Source organism: Bos mutus, chromosome 3, assembly GCF_027580195.1.
Source record: "Bos mutus isolate GX-2022 chromosome 3, NWIPB_WYAK_1.1, whole genome shotgun sequence".
Taxonomy (NCBI): Eukaryota; Metazoa; Chordata; class Mammalia; order Artiodactyla; family Bovidae; genus Bos; species Bos mutus.
In genome coordinates, this window is record NC_091619.1 from 48196814 (window position 1) to 48210212 (window position 13399).

At 45.3% G+C, this 13399-nt stretch overlaps 1 protein-coding gene across 1 annotated transcript in view; it reads left to right on the top strand.

Annotated features, from left to right (window-relative positions):
* BCAR3 (BCAR3 adaptor protein, NSP family member) overlaps window positions 1–13399 on the top strand; it is a 221552-nt gene that overhangs the window by 11268 nt on the left and 196885 nt on the right. The window lies entirely within an intron of this gene.

Sequence of the window (13399 nt, forward strand, 5' to 3'; positions counted from 1 at the left end):
TCTTTGCATCAGCCCACATTCTGTGATGTTAGCTGGGGGACAGTGATAAGCCGGTGTTATATCCAGTTCTGCATAGGAGTGTAGGGGAGAGGGCTAATGGGGTGCTGGCAGTTACATTGGCTGGGGCACACAGACCTGGAAACTTCAACAGTTCACCTGCCTCCACCAACCACTTTCCCACTCAGCCTGGAGAAGGGTTGGAGGTGGCAAAGAGCCAGACTTTTCTCACACTCTATCCCCCAACAGCTTCTCTTCAGCCACCAGACACTGTCTCTCCTCTCAAATGAAATGGAAAAATAAAGATGCGGCAGGTAGCGTTAGGGGTAAAGAACCCACCTGCTGATGCAGGAGACATGAGAGACCTGGGTTCGATCCCTGGGTCAGGAAGATAACTTGGAGGAGGGCTAGCAACCCACTCCAGTATTCTTGCCTGGAGAACCCTATGGACAAGGAGCCTGGCGGGCTACAGTCCATAGGGTCACAAAGAGTCAGACACGATTGAAGTGACTTAGCATGCAGCAACAGTGAGCCACGAGGATAAAAAGATAGCAGAGAACCAAGTTGGACCTGTTAAGTGACTCGGAGAACCCAAGTTGTTTGGAGGGAAAAGATACATATATGTAAGAAAGGTGAAAAGATAGGCAGACTTCACTCCTAAGTTTGGTATGAACATCTCTCAGATATTCTCCTCCTGGGAACCCATGACTCTCCCATGTTTTAAAAATGACATACATCAGGATGCTCAAAGCAGAGTGTTGCTTAGCTGTTGCAGTAATCTTTGGGAATCCAGCAGAGTGGCATAGATTTAAACCATCCTATAACTGACTCCCAATTAGGGGCTTTTCTCAGACAAATTATTTGGCCATGTCAGACCCACTTGGGCTTAAGGCAGGTCATTTGGACTCTCTCCCCCATGGCAGCCAGTTCACCCTCTGTGGGCCAGGCCTGCCCAGCTGCTCTCAGCCAATGTATGTTCTTTTCCAGCTACTGCTGGGGCTCCTGAGAAGCCCTTCTTCTCTCCTCTGGCCCTGTCTCCTGACAGGTCAGTTCATCTCCCAGGGGTTGACCTGGAGCAGTGGAAACTGGAGGCCCAGCTTCCTCCTCCTCTTTCTCTGCACCCTGGCGGGCAGTGCAGCCGGACTTCCCATCGGCACCAAGGCCCTCATGCTTCCGCTGCCAGGAGAGTTTGCCTGCTGGTGGGGAGAGCTGGGTCCTTCCCCAGAAATTGCCCTCACCCAAAGGGAGCTGCTTTGCCCAAGGCTGTGCCCTTACCCCAGGGTCAACTGCCTCCAATGACTGGATGATGCAGAGGTACACACTCTTAGCCCTTTGCTTCCATTCAGGACCTCTCTGAAGGGCCGACTCAGCCTCAGAGCTCCCTCTGGGTGGTGGAGTGTTGAGATCTCTGTGCTGATGGTGCATCCTCACATGTGAGCCTTCTCTCTCTCCCTGGCAGTATCGTTCCCAAGCACACTTCCCAGTAATTGCATGTAAATCTCTGTCCCAATGTCTGTTCCCCAAAGGGAGCCAACCCATTACACTTAGAGACACTGGACAGGAGGGCTGTGGACCCCAAAGTCCAGGCAGTGGTCTGCAGGGAGGCTGGGTGGTGGGAGAAGCAGGGCAGCGAGGAGGTTGCTGAAGGAATGACCCAGGGAAGAAAGAGTTCACACCGAAGGATGCCCACCTTGCCCTCTGCAGCCTGTGGGGGGTTGTCTGGCCCTGTTGAAGGAAAAGGAGAGGACGAGAGAGGTTCAGCTGTTTGTCCCACAGCTGACTAAACACACTGCAGAATCCTTTCTCCTGGTGGCCTGGGCACATTTACCTCACAAAGACATTACTGCCCTCCATCTGAAGTCAGCTGGGAAATTATGCAGTTAGTCTTACCACTAGCTAGTTCAACAAGTGAGTGAGATGCCAAAGATTAAGAGGAAAAGATAAGAAGGAAGAGAAGCTGGGGAGCTGTATGGCCTGCTCCTGCTCTGGAGAAGAGGGGAGTGGAAGGGTGCTCCCCACTTGGTCTGGCTTCATGCCCCAGGCCCCATGATGTGCGCTCCTTTAGGAAGATCTCTGGCTTTCCTCAGTCTGAACACAAATCCTCTGACTATGACAGGAAACAGGAGTGAGGGTTTTCCTCTTTGCCTCTCAGCAAAGAACCCAGACCCACTCATCTGTCTGTCAGGTCTAGAACAGACCCCAGTCACCGTGGCTTCCAACCTGGGGGTGAGGAGGAGCCACAACTGCACATCCTCAGATCCCCCGTCTCAAACCCTGAAACTCAGAACAGCTCTGTCTCCTGTTCCCATTCCAGAAAACTCTACAAGCCTAGGGTATAAATTTTGTAAGGCCAAGAACCCCACACCGGTGGCTAACTTTTTTAATTTTTAATGTTTATTTACTTACTTATTTTTTATTTACTTATTTATTTATTTACTTACTTATTTTTGGCCACACTGGGTCTTTGTTGCTGCGTGGGCTTTTCTCTAGTTGCAGTGCACAAGCTTCTCATTGCCGTTGCTTCTCTTGTTGCAGAGCACAGGCTTTAGGCACAGGGGCTTCAATAGTTGTGGCTCCTGGGCTCTAGAACACAGGCTCAATAGTTGTAGCACAAGGGCTTAATAGCTTCAAGGCATGTGGAATCTTCTCAGAGCAGGGATCGAACCTAAGTCCCTGCACTGGCAGGCAGATTCTTCACCATTGAGCCACCAGGGAAGCCCTTGGAGGCTAACTTTTAATAGTGCCTGACACAATGGGAATGCAAGGGAATCGTCTAAAAGCCATGAGATTTTCTGAGGGCTGTTGGTGCCAAAAATCATTCCAGTCCTCTCTAGAGGCTGTAGCTGCGCATTCCCCCAGGAGGTGCTTATGGGGAAGGGACAATGCACACAGACACCCATCTGTCCAAATGATATAGTACCTCCGGGAACTAGCTGAGGCCCCTTCAGTTTCTGTCAATGTTTTTGTTTAAAATAATTTTTAAATGCATTTTATAACAATTTCAGATGTTGGAAAGTAAGCACAGGATACTAACTTGCTTCATAAGCTTTTTTACCCAATCCCAAGATCCCCCAGGGAGAAGGAAAAGTCAAATGCAAAGTTTACAAGAACATATGTCACATAAAGTGGGTGATGAGCTCTCCAGTTGGCCTCTGGGCTGGTTTCTAGGAGGGAGGGATGGAGGGCTCTGTGCTACTTGGAGGTAATAGGGCTAATTATTAGACCAGGGGTTGGTATTGCAGAGATAGAGTGAAGGGGACATGGCTAAGATTGAGCACCCCAAGAATAGTCCTTGGATGACTCTGGACCTGCCATTGTTTTCTAGAATAGGGCCAACTCACCAAGGGCACTAACACACAATGGGAGAAACCCAACTGGGGAGAAAAAATTGGAAACCCAATTTCTCCCAATGGGGAGAAACACTACCTGCAATGAAAAGTCAGCTTTGTTTTGTCCTTTAGGGCTATGCGTAGCTCTAGAATTCTGATATATTTTGTCTGTGGAGCTGACAGTTCTCCACCATCCACTCAGATTGTCAGAGGCTATAGATAGGAGAGCCTGGCAGCCCACGTGACAGGGGATGTATTCTCCCCCCTCTTATTTGTCCAGAGCAGGTGAACTTCAGCTACAGATTGGCTCCTGCCTCTGGGATTTCCCACTTTGTTTGGTCTGAGCCCTGGAGTCAGTGTGACTCCAGATAACCCTGACATGGAATAATAAACAAAAAACTAAAATGGTACAAAAGCCCCTATCATCAGATGTCATCTTGGGTAATTTTAAATCATGGAATGTTTCTTCCTTTCTGGGCATGTGTATATGTACATGCACAGACTCTTTCATCCTGTATCTCTTTATACATTTATAAATTTCTGCACCTTCATCCACATAATGGTGATTTAAAAGTCTAGCTCTATTTCACCCTTGAGATGCACTGTGTGGGTCAAATGATATCATGCAAGCCTTCCAGAAGGATGAAGTGCTAGAGAAACAGCAGGTGTCCCCATGGACAACCATGGATCCGTCACTTGTTATACAGTTACTCTGCATCCTGCCCTTCATGTTCAGAGAACAAAGGAGTCCAACGTTTTATTTATTTTTTTGTTTTTTATTTTAATTGGAGGCTAATTACTTTACAATATTGTGGTTATTTTTGCCATACATTGACATGAATCAGCCATGGGTGTACATGTGTTCCCCATCCTGAACCTCCCTCCCACCTCCCTCCCCATCCCATCCTTCAGGGTCATCCCAGTGTACCAGCCCTGAATGCCCTGTCTCATGCATCGAACCTGGACTGGTGATCTATTTCACATATGGTAATATACATGTTTCAATGCTATTCTCTCAAATCATCCCACAGTCCAACATTTTAGAAGTTAGACTCTCAATGATCCCTGTGTTGACAAGATCAAAGTTTAAGGAAGACAGCAGGACATGGGCTTGTTTTTCCAGGAAGGCTAACTGAGTAGTTCTCGAAATGTTTGCATACATGGGGCAGAATTCCATGCAGTCTTCGAACCTTGAGCCAAGACTCAGCATTAATGATGCCAAAAGTTTCATTTTTTTGACTGTGGGAGGGCTGCGATCACCCTTTAAATGGCCATTCAGTTTGAAGTTCAATAAACACTTTGATTGAGAAACACTTTGAGGGGTGAAAAGTTCTTGGCTGTGGGAGCATTTTTTACTCTCTCTTTGCTGCAAGATTTCCTGTAATTTAAATCACAGTAATGTACCCTTAAGTGTACCTGCAAAAGAGCCCACATTGCTAGCTCAGTGGTGACCATGGCACCTGGTAGGTGATCTCGTCTTCCAACAGCAGGAAATAAGACCTGTGGACTCTCAAGTAGTCACTGGTCTGAACTGATTATCAAAGCTCTAAGTGGAAGCGTTTCCCGGCTGCCAGATCTAGAATGGTCCTGGGAGTGTACGTGGAGAGGAGGTATGTGTGTCCTCAAAACAGGAAATTCTGCAAGAGAGCAGCCAAGACAAAGCCAAGAAGACAGACTAAGCAGAGAGAGGTTGCTCCATGGCCATTACCAAGAAGCAGGCTTCCATGAGCCAGTGAGACATTTAACAACACAAGATCAGCCTCCATTCCCTTTAGATTGAAGACGTAGCCACATCTTTGTCCCTCACCCTCATGAGGCTGGGTGTAACACATCTGAGTATAATACAAGAAATATAGTTTGGAAACAGAAGATCTGGGTTTGAATTCCAGCTGTGTCCCTCACCTGCTGTGGACTAGGAGCAGACCCTCTCTGAGGTCATTTCTTCACATGGAGATGGCAGGAAGACCTACTCTGAAGGGCTTGAACCAGTCACAGCCTACCACGGTGAATGTGAAAATACTCTGCAAGTTTACCATGTGATTCGCCATGGGTCACCAGTGAGGGGTCAGCTAGAGAGGGAATGCTCACAGGACAGACACTGCTGCAGCCAGCTCTGCTGCACTGTTCTTTGCCTAAACATACAACAAGTGCACAAAATCTTGCCAGAATCAAAAGACAACCTTCCCTTCTGTTTTGTCAGCTTCTTGAAAGGCAGCCTACTGCTGGCTAGTCCTTTCTCTGGGAGAAAAAGTAGAGCAGACTCCTTGGTTGGTTGTATGGAGTGTGGTTCTGGGCATACCCCCACCCTCACTGGGGTCACAGTACTTCTCAGCTTTTTGCCTTGAGGTCAAAGACTGACGACCCTCACAGGTGTGACATTCACCACGTGCCCCTCACAGAGCTCAGACCACCCTGCTCCAGCCCCCTTTCCCATGTCTGAATGGGTTTCCTCACCATGAGATGGGCGGATCATAAACCCTTCCCTAAGCACAATATTCACCCACTCTTACTTCAAATCTGATACATCTTGTTATTGATATTAAGTGACTTGTCACAACTGACTGACACCTGGTGGTATACCTGGAAGACAAGATTGAGAACAGAAGTCTTCATCTGCAAGTGAGATCAGAAATTGGCTTGTGCACCTTAGTATTTCCAATGCCCGATGCATGGTAGGGACTCAGCGCCAGCTCAGCTTGGAAAGAGAAGCTTCCCATCTCCAATAGATGAGCTGTAGAGCCATTCCAGACTCGGAGGTGCTGGCTGACAGTCAGAGCTCTTTCTGGAGCATAGCAGTTAGGTGACAGGAGGAGATAGGGGCTCTATGGGGGATTTCACTGCTAGGATGAGCCAGCTCCCTCCCCATTCTGTGGTAGTGGCAGTTTTCACTGAAAGAGTTAGTACCTACCCTAGTTCATGTCTGCCTTTGAAGAGGTGGCCTCTTGCCAGTGAGAAGTGCCTGAGGTCTGGGCTTGGTGAGGGCTGGACGAACTGAGCATGCAGGTGCTACCACTCAGAGAGTACACGGGAACAGCCGCTGTAGATCTGTAGGTGCAAGGCAGAGAGGTGCATCCTGAGCACCATCCCTGAAGACATTCAAAGGCACCTGCATTTATCTGGGTCCTTGGGTAGATCTGTAGCTCCAGGGGATCTGAGGATGTTGGGGCCAATGCTACTGTGGATTTTCCCTTCCAGTTGGGAAAGGCCTTACCAGGGCAGCAGTCTGAGCCACACACCCTCACTTAGGAACAGTTTGGAGACTGGCAGCCCATGGAGTAGGCTGAGCTCACCAGTGTATGGAGAACCTTCCAGATAATTTGTCACAAGTGTGCTAATAACTCTGGGGACCAAGGGTAAATAAGTCACACAACAGTTTTTGGTTTTTTGGCCACACCCTGTAGCATGTAGGATCTTAGTTCCCTGACCAGGGATTGAACCCATGCCCCTTCCTTTGGAAGCATGAAGCCTTAACCACTGGACTGCCAGAGAAGTCCCCACCACAGAATGTTTCTGAGATTTGGATGTGTAAATGAGTTGCTCTGTGAATTGTTACTGTCTCACCACAGCTTAGAAGAAACTAGATCTGATGGGCTTGGCCTATGAGGCAAAGCAGAGCTTGGCTGTTTCAGCCTTAGGGAGTGGGCAAAGTAGTCTCACAGTCTGAGAACCTCCCTGGTGGTACCAGGCCAGCTTGAAAGTTGATCAAATCAGAAATATGAAGAGATTTTGTTCTAACCCTTAAGAGACAGGAATTGTAAATGACAAATGGGGAAGAACCAAAAGCAGACAAGAGAAGGCCCTGGGACTGGAGGACTCAGCTGTGGCTTAGGAGTGCGCTCTGCTCAGGCCAGACCCAAGTGTCAGTGAGGTCCCTGTGGAACCTGAGTGAATCGTTAGCCCCTCTCATGGTCAGTTTCCTCCCTGTGAGATGGGAAATCGTGACTTCCTCACTGAGCTGTGGTGAGGATGAAGTCAGGTCAGTATGTGAGGCGCTTGCTGTTGTGCCTGGCACAGAGCAAGTACAGTGCTTGGTACTGTTCCTGCTTTGGTGTGACTTTGCCATCACCAGTGCTGTGTAACAAACAGTGCAACTTTAGTAGCCAAAGGACAACCATTTTGTTATGTCTGTGGATTCTGTGGGTCAGGGATTTAAATACTTATTTATTTTCATTTATTCGGCTGTGTTGGGTCCTAGTTGCGGCACACAGGGTCTTCACCGCATCATATGAGATCTTTGGTTTCAGCTCGTGGGCTCAGTAGTTGTAGTGCACAGGCATAGTTACCCCACGGCATGTGGGATCTTAGTTCCCCGACCGGGGATCAAACCCGCATCCCCTGCATTCCATGGCAGATTCTTAACCAGTGAACCACCAGCAAAGTCCCCATCAGGGATTTAGAAACGCAGAAGCTCATCTCTGTTCCATAATGTCTGGGACATCAACTGCAAAGGTTCAAAACCTGAGATAGCTCAATGGTTGAGCACTAGCATCTTCCGAAGTTTTATTCACTCACGTCTGGTGCCTGGCCAGGGAAGGACTTGAAGATGAGTACTGCTGACCAGAGAGCCTACACTTGGCCTTTCCAGGTGGCTTCCCTACAGCACGGCGTCTCAGGGTAGTTGACCTTCTAATGCAGTGGGCAGCTCTTCCAGAGTGAGTGTCCAGAGAGAAGCAGGCAGAAGTGGAATCACCTTTTCTGATCTGGCCTCGAAAATTGGCTGCTTCTGTTGGTTACAAGCAAGTCTCTGAGGTTGGCCGCCTATAGTCAAAGTGAGGGCATTTCTGGATGGGAGGAGTGTTAAAGAATGTATAGACAAGATTTAGAGCTGCCAAAGTAAATGGAGAAAAGAATAACGCCTTAGGATTACAGTTTTAAAAGTCCATTCAATTAAAAAAATTTTTTAATTTATTTTATTGAAGTATAGTTGATTTACAGTGTTCTGTTAATTTCTACCATACAGCAAAGTGATTCAGTTATACATACATACACATTCTTTTTAATATCCTTTTCCATTATGGTTTATCAAAAGATATTAAATGCTATGCCATAGGACCATCGAGTTCATCCATTCTCTATGTAACGGTTTGTATCTGCTAGTCCCAAACTCCCAGTCCATCCCTCCTCTGCCTTTCCTCCCCATTGGCAGCCATAATTCTGTTCTCTACATCTGTGAGTCTGTTTCATAGGTAAGTTCCTTTGTGTCATTTTAGATTCCACATATAAGTGACATCATATATTGTCTTTCTCTTTCTGACTTACTTAGTATGATCATCTCTAGATCCATCCATATTTTTGTTTCAAATTCTAAACTTTTTATTTTGTATTGGGGTACAACCAATTAACAGTGTTGTCATGGTTTCAGGTAAAAAGCTAAGGGACTCAGCCATACATATACATGAATCTATTCACCCCCAAACCCCACTCCCATCCAGGCTGGCACATAACATTGAGCAGAGTTCCATGTGCTATACAGTAGGTCCTTGTTGGTTATCCATTTTACATATAGTGGTGTGTACATGACCTTCTGAAACTCCCCAACTATCCCTTCCCCACTGACAACCACAAGTTTGTTTTCTTAAGTCTGCGTCTTTCTGTTTTGGCAGTGAGTACATTTGTATCATCTCTCTTTAGATTCCACATATAAGGGATGTCATGTGATATTTCTCCTTCTCTGTCTGACTTACTTCCCTTAGTATGACACTCTCTAGGGTCCATCCATGTTGCTGCAAATGGCATTATTTCATTCTTTTTAATGGCTAAGTAATATTCCATTGTATGTATGCACCACATCTTCTTTATCCATTCCTCTGTCATGGACATTTAAGTTGCTTCCATTAAAGTTGGCTGTTGTAAATAGTGCTGCAGTGAACATTTGGGTGCATGTATCCTTTCAGATCACGTTTCTCTCTTGAATATATGCCCAAGAGTGGGATTACAGGGTTATATGGTAGCTCTATTTTTAGCTTTGTAAGAAACCTCCATACTGTTCTCCATAGTGGCTGTACCAATTTACATTCCCACCAAGAGTAGGAGGGTTCCCTTCTCTCTGCACTCTCTCCAGCTTTTGCTGTTTGTAGATTTTTTGATGATAGTCATTCTGTAGGTCCATCCATTTTGCTGCAGATGGCATTATTTCATTCTTCTTTAAAAAAAAAAGCCCATTCACTTAATCCTCCCAGTATCTTTGAGTGGTAGGCAGGCGATGAGAGGTGACTCCATTTCGCAGTGTGGAAGCAGGCTCAGAAAGGTAGTCACTTCATCCCCTGAGCTGAAGTGTTTATACAAGACGCCCTCTCTCATCCCTTTCAGCTCAGAATTACTGTGGTTTTCTGTCCTTGCAGAAAGAGACAGTCCTGAAAATTTGGTTTTAGTGAAAGAAGCAGTTTGACTAGACCTCTATTTACTATTTGAACAATTTCTCTGACTTCCTGGAACAAACTGAATTGCTTCCACTTAGCCTACACCTGGATTCTGAAGGCAGCTAATTTTAGATTTCTTGTTTCAGTGCCAAGTATTGAAGGAACGTTGAAAGAATAATCTGTGCTCAATTGGAGTACAAATTCCTTCAACAGAGATCAGTTATGGTACCTCATCTTAAGATAAGAAAACCCCATTTATCATATAGCTTTAAGCTGAAATATTAAATCCAAAGCAGGAAAAGTAAAAAACCAAGATCATTTTTAAGCAAATGACTCACTGAGCAAGTAAATATATCAAGAATGAAGATTTTGATAAATAGATGCAATTCACTTAATACTTGTGGTCCTCATTTCATGACTGAAAATTATTTTTACATTAAGTCCATTTTAATGGACTCAAGAATGATAAAAAGGAGGAATTTCCTAGTAAAAGACTCCTGTGAAAATTTGCTTCCTAATTTAAGTTTTATAAATTTGAGTTTCTAGAAGTTGGATTTTCTTAAAATGTGCTCAACCAATATCACATAGTTTCCTAGACACTGTTGAAGAATCTGATTTTAGAAACTTTGGATCTTCTCTCTGTTGAAATGCCCATGTGGAAAATGGCATTACCTAATTTGTTTCCTTTTACTTTATTCATAATTTGTATTTTTAAAAAACACTTGGGGAACGGTGATAAAAAGGAGAACCATGAAGGAACAGTGACCAATAAATACTTAGATCCAAACATGTTCTTTTCCTGTGGCTTTGGAGGCTGTAGTGAGAGATTAATACAAATCTACCACCACCATCCTCACCCCTTTTTTGTTGAAGGACCCAGTAACACATTTTTGAGATGTACACAGTGCCCTGTGGTTAATGCAGATCATCTCGCAATTTGAAACTTAGTAAGTTAAACTTTTAAAGAAGAAATTAAACTGGCATGGGGCAGTGGTAAGGCTACATAAGCTCCCAGTCCAGTGTTCATTCAGCACCTTCGTTGTGGCCAGCATTGTGCAGGGCGTCATGGGGAACAATAGAAGCTTAAGATACCATTCCTACCCCATGCATTCCAATCTAGTTGAAGGGATGAGACACACACACAGGCTGCAGTGAACAAGCCGGCTTCCTATACAACATCATACCAGGCAAGAATATAGTTCCAGGTATGTGAAGAATTAAAGAATAAATAGGTCAGCCTATCAAGTGCTGTTAATTATGTAGCATAGACAATAAAGATCAAAGGAGAACTGGTGAAAGAAGAAATAGCATTATAGCCCTGTGTTTATGAAGCTTTAAAAAAACATTTCCTATCATTATTTTATTCATTTCTGACAAGTTTGGAGGCCATCAGAACCAGGATCATAACTCCTGCTTTATGAATGGAGGAGACTGAGGCCCCTGAAGGATGAATGGCTTTATCTCAGGGATCTCATGGACATGAACCCTGAAAGTCTGACTCCAAACCAGATACTCTTCCCTGCATGACACTAACCCACATGTGGCAGCCTTTTTAAAGAAGGATTGTCCCAAGAGGAGATTTGAACTAGGCCTTGAAGGAGAGGCAAGGGATGGGCAATCTGAGAAGACTGGGTATTTAAGGAGACCCGAGAAGCTGGACCAGAGCCACAGGACAGACACTGCATGTGATTGACAGGAGGAGTTCAGCCTGGCTGTGATGGGTGGTTCTCATGGGGGAATGAAGTGGAGGGAGCTCGCACAGGTGGAAGTAGGCTGATCTCAGAAGGTCTGGATCTCTGGGCTGAAAATGGCACAGAGCCACCAAAACCCAGCAGTAAGGTGAAATATGTTTAACAATATTCAACTGGACCCAGTCATTCTGGGAATTCATGGATATAAAGAAATAACCTTAAATATGGAAAAGCAATTTGCAGAAAGATGATCATCAAAGTCTTATCAGCACCAACATACCAATAATGGTTAGGGTAGGCTAGACTATGTTTGGTTCTTTTTATTCCCATGTTTCCCAAAGGGAAAGAATCCACATGCAATTCAGGAGAATTGGGTTCAATCCCTGGGTTGGGAAGATCCCCTGGAGAAGGGAAAGGCTACCCACTCAGGTATTCTGGCCTGGAGAATTCCATAGACTACAGTCTATGGTGTCAAAGAGAGTCAGAAACGACTGAGCAACTTTCACTTTTCAGGGAGATATGTTCCTGACATAATTTATGACCAGTTTATTGTCAACATTTTCTTGGGATCGATTGGCCCATTCTTTCACACATCCTATAATACTGTCCTGATGAAGGGCATAGTCAGGACACACACACACCAACTTAGAGCACATCACACTCACAAGCTAGTATCTAGTGGGTTATTTAACCATTGAAATAACTCCATGTATGCTTTTCTTTGGACAAGAAACCTTCTATTTACTGTGAGTCAAAAGACTGTCAGCAGGAAATTAGGATTATTAATGGCTGAGAGATCACTAGAGGTAAGCCAGACAGACTAGAAAAAGCCAGGCAAGTGGAGGAAAGCACAAAAGAATGCCGTAGCACGCTGGCAAGGGCAAAAGGCGGTGCTTGCTTTCCATTCTGGCTGAAGCAGCACTACGGCAATGCTAATGGGGGAAAACCATTATTTCAAAAATAATGAGTGCAGTCAGCTGAATAATGGCCCCCAAAGATCTCTGGAACCTGTTAAGGCTGACTTCTAAGAAAATGGGTATTTGTAGATATGACTCATTAAGAATCATGAGATAGGGACATTATCCTGGTTTATCTTAGAAGGGCCTTATATGCAATCACAAGTGTCCCTATGATAGGAAGGGGGTATTTGACAGTGACTGACGAGGAAGAGGCAGTGTGACCACAGGGGCAGGGCTCGGGGTGATGCGCTCTCAAGCCAAGGAACACCAGCAGTCATCAGAAGCTGAAAGAGGCAAGAACAGATTCTTCCTTAGACACTCCAGAGGGAGCCCGGGCCTGCTGGCACCTTGATTTTGGACCAATGAGACTGATTCCTGACATCTGGCCTCTAGAACACAAGGGAATACGTTTGTGTTAAGTCCCCAAGTCTGTAGCGATTTACTATAGCAGCCACAGGAAAACAATGCAGTGAAAAACTGTAACATTTGAAAGGGAGAGTCCTCTGGAAAATAAGGTGAGATATGGAAGGAAGGGGAGATGTGGTCAAGCATGAAGTGCTGAAGAAGAGCTGGGTGTTGAGAGTTAAGGATGAGCGGACTTGGACTGATGAGCTGTGAAGAGTGAAGAAAGGCAATGGCACCCAGGAACTGGCTCCTGCGGGCTTCAAGAGTCATGGCACACATCTTCCCCAGCTCTACCTTCAGAACCATCATGTCGGTGGCTTGAAATTAGCTGTGGTTTTACAGGGTGTGTATTTACACCCTAGAAATTGGCAAACTCTACAAAACAGGGCTTTCTTCCCAGGGAACCAGTTGTTAGAAATTTGCTGCTGAGTAAAAGGGGAAGGAAAGATGAAAGATGGAAGATGGATTCTGTTCAGAACCAGAAGACAAGCATTGTCATGTGCTCATCTCATTCATGTGTAACCATTATATGCACTTACAGAAAGGGAACATTGGAAAGGTGATCTAACTTTAGAGCTTTGAATTCAGTGTGAGATTTGGATTTTCTCCTGGCATTTACTTTGTGAGTGAGTGACATCTGCTCAGTCATGTCCAACTCT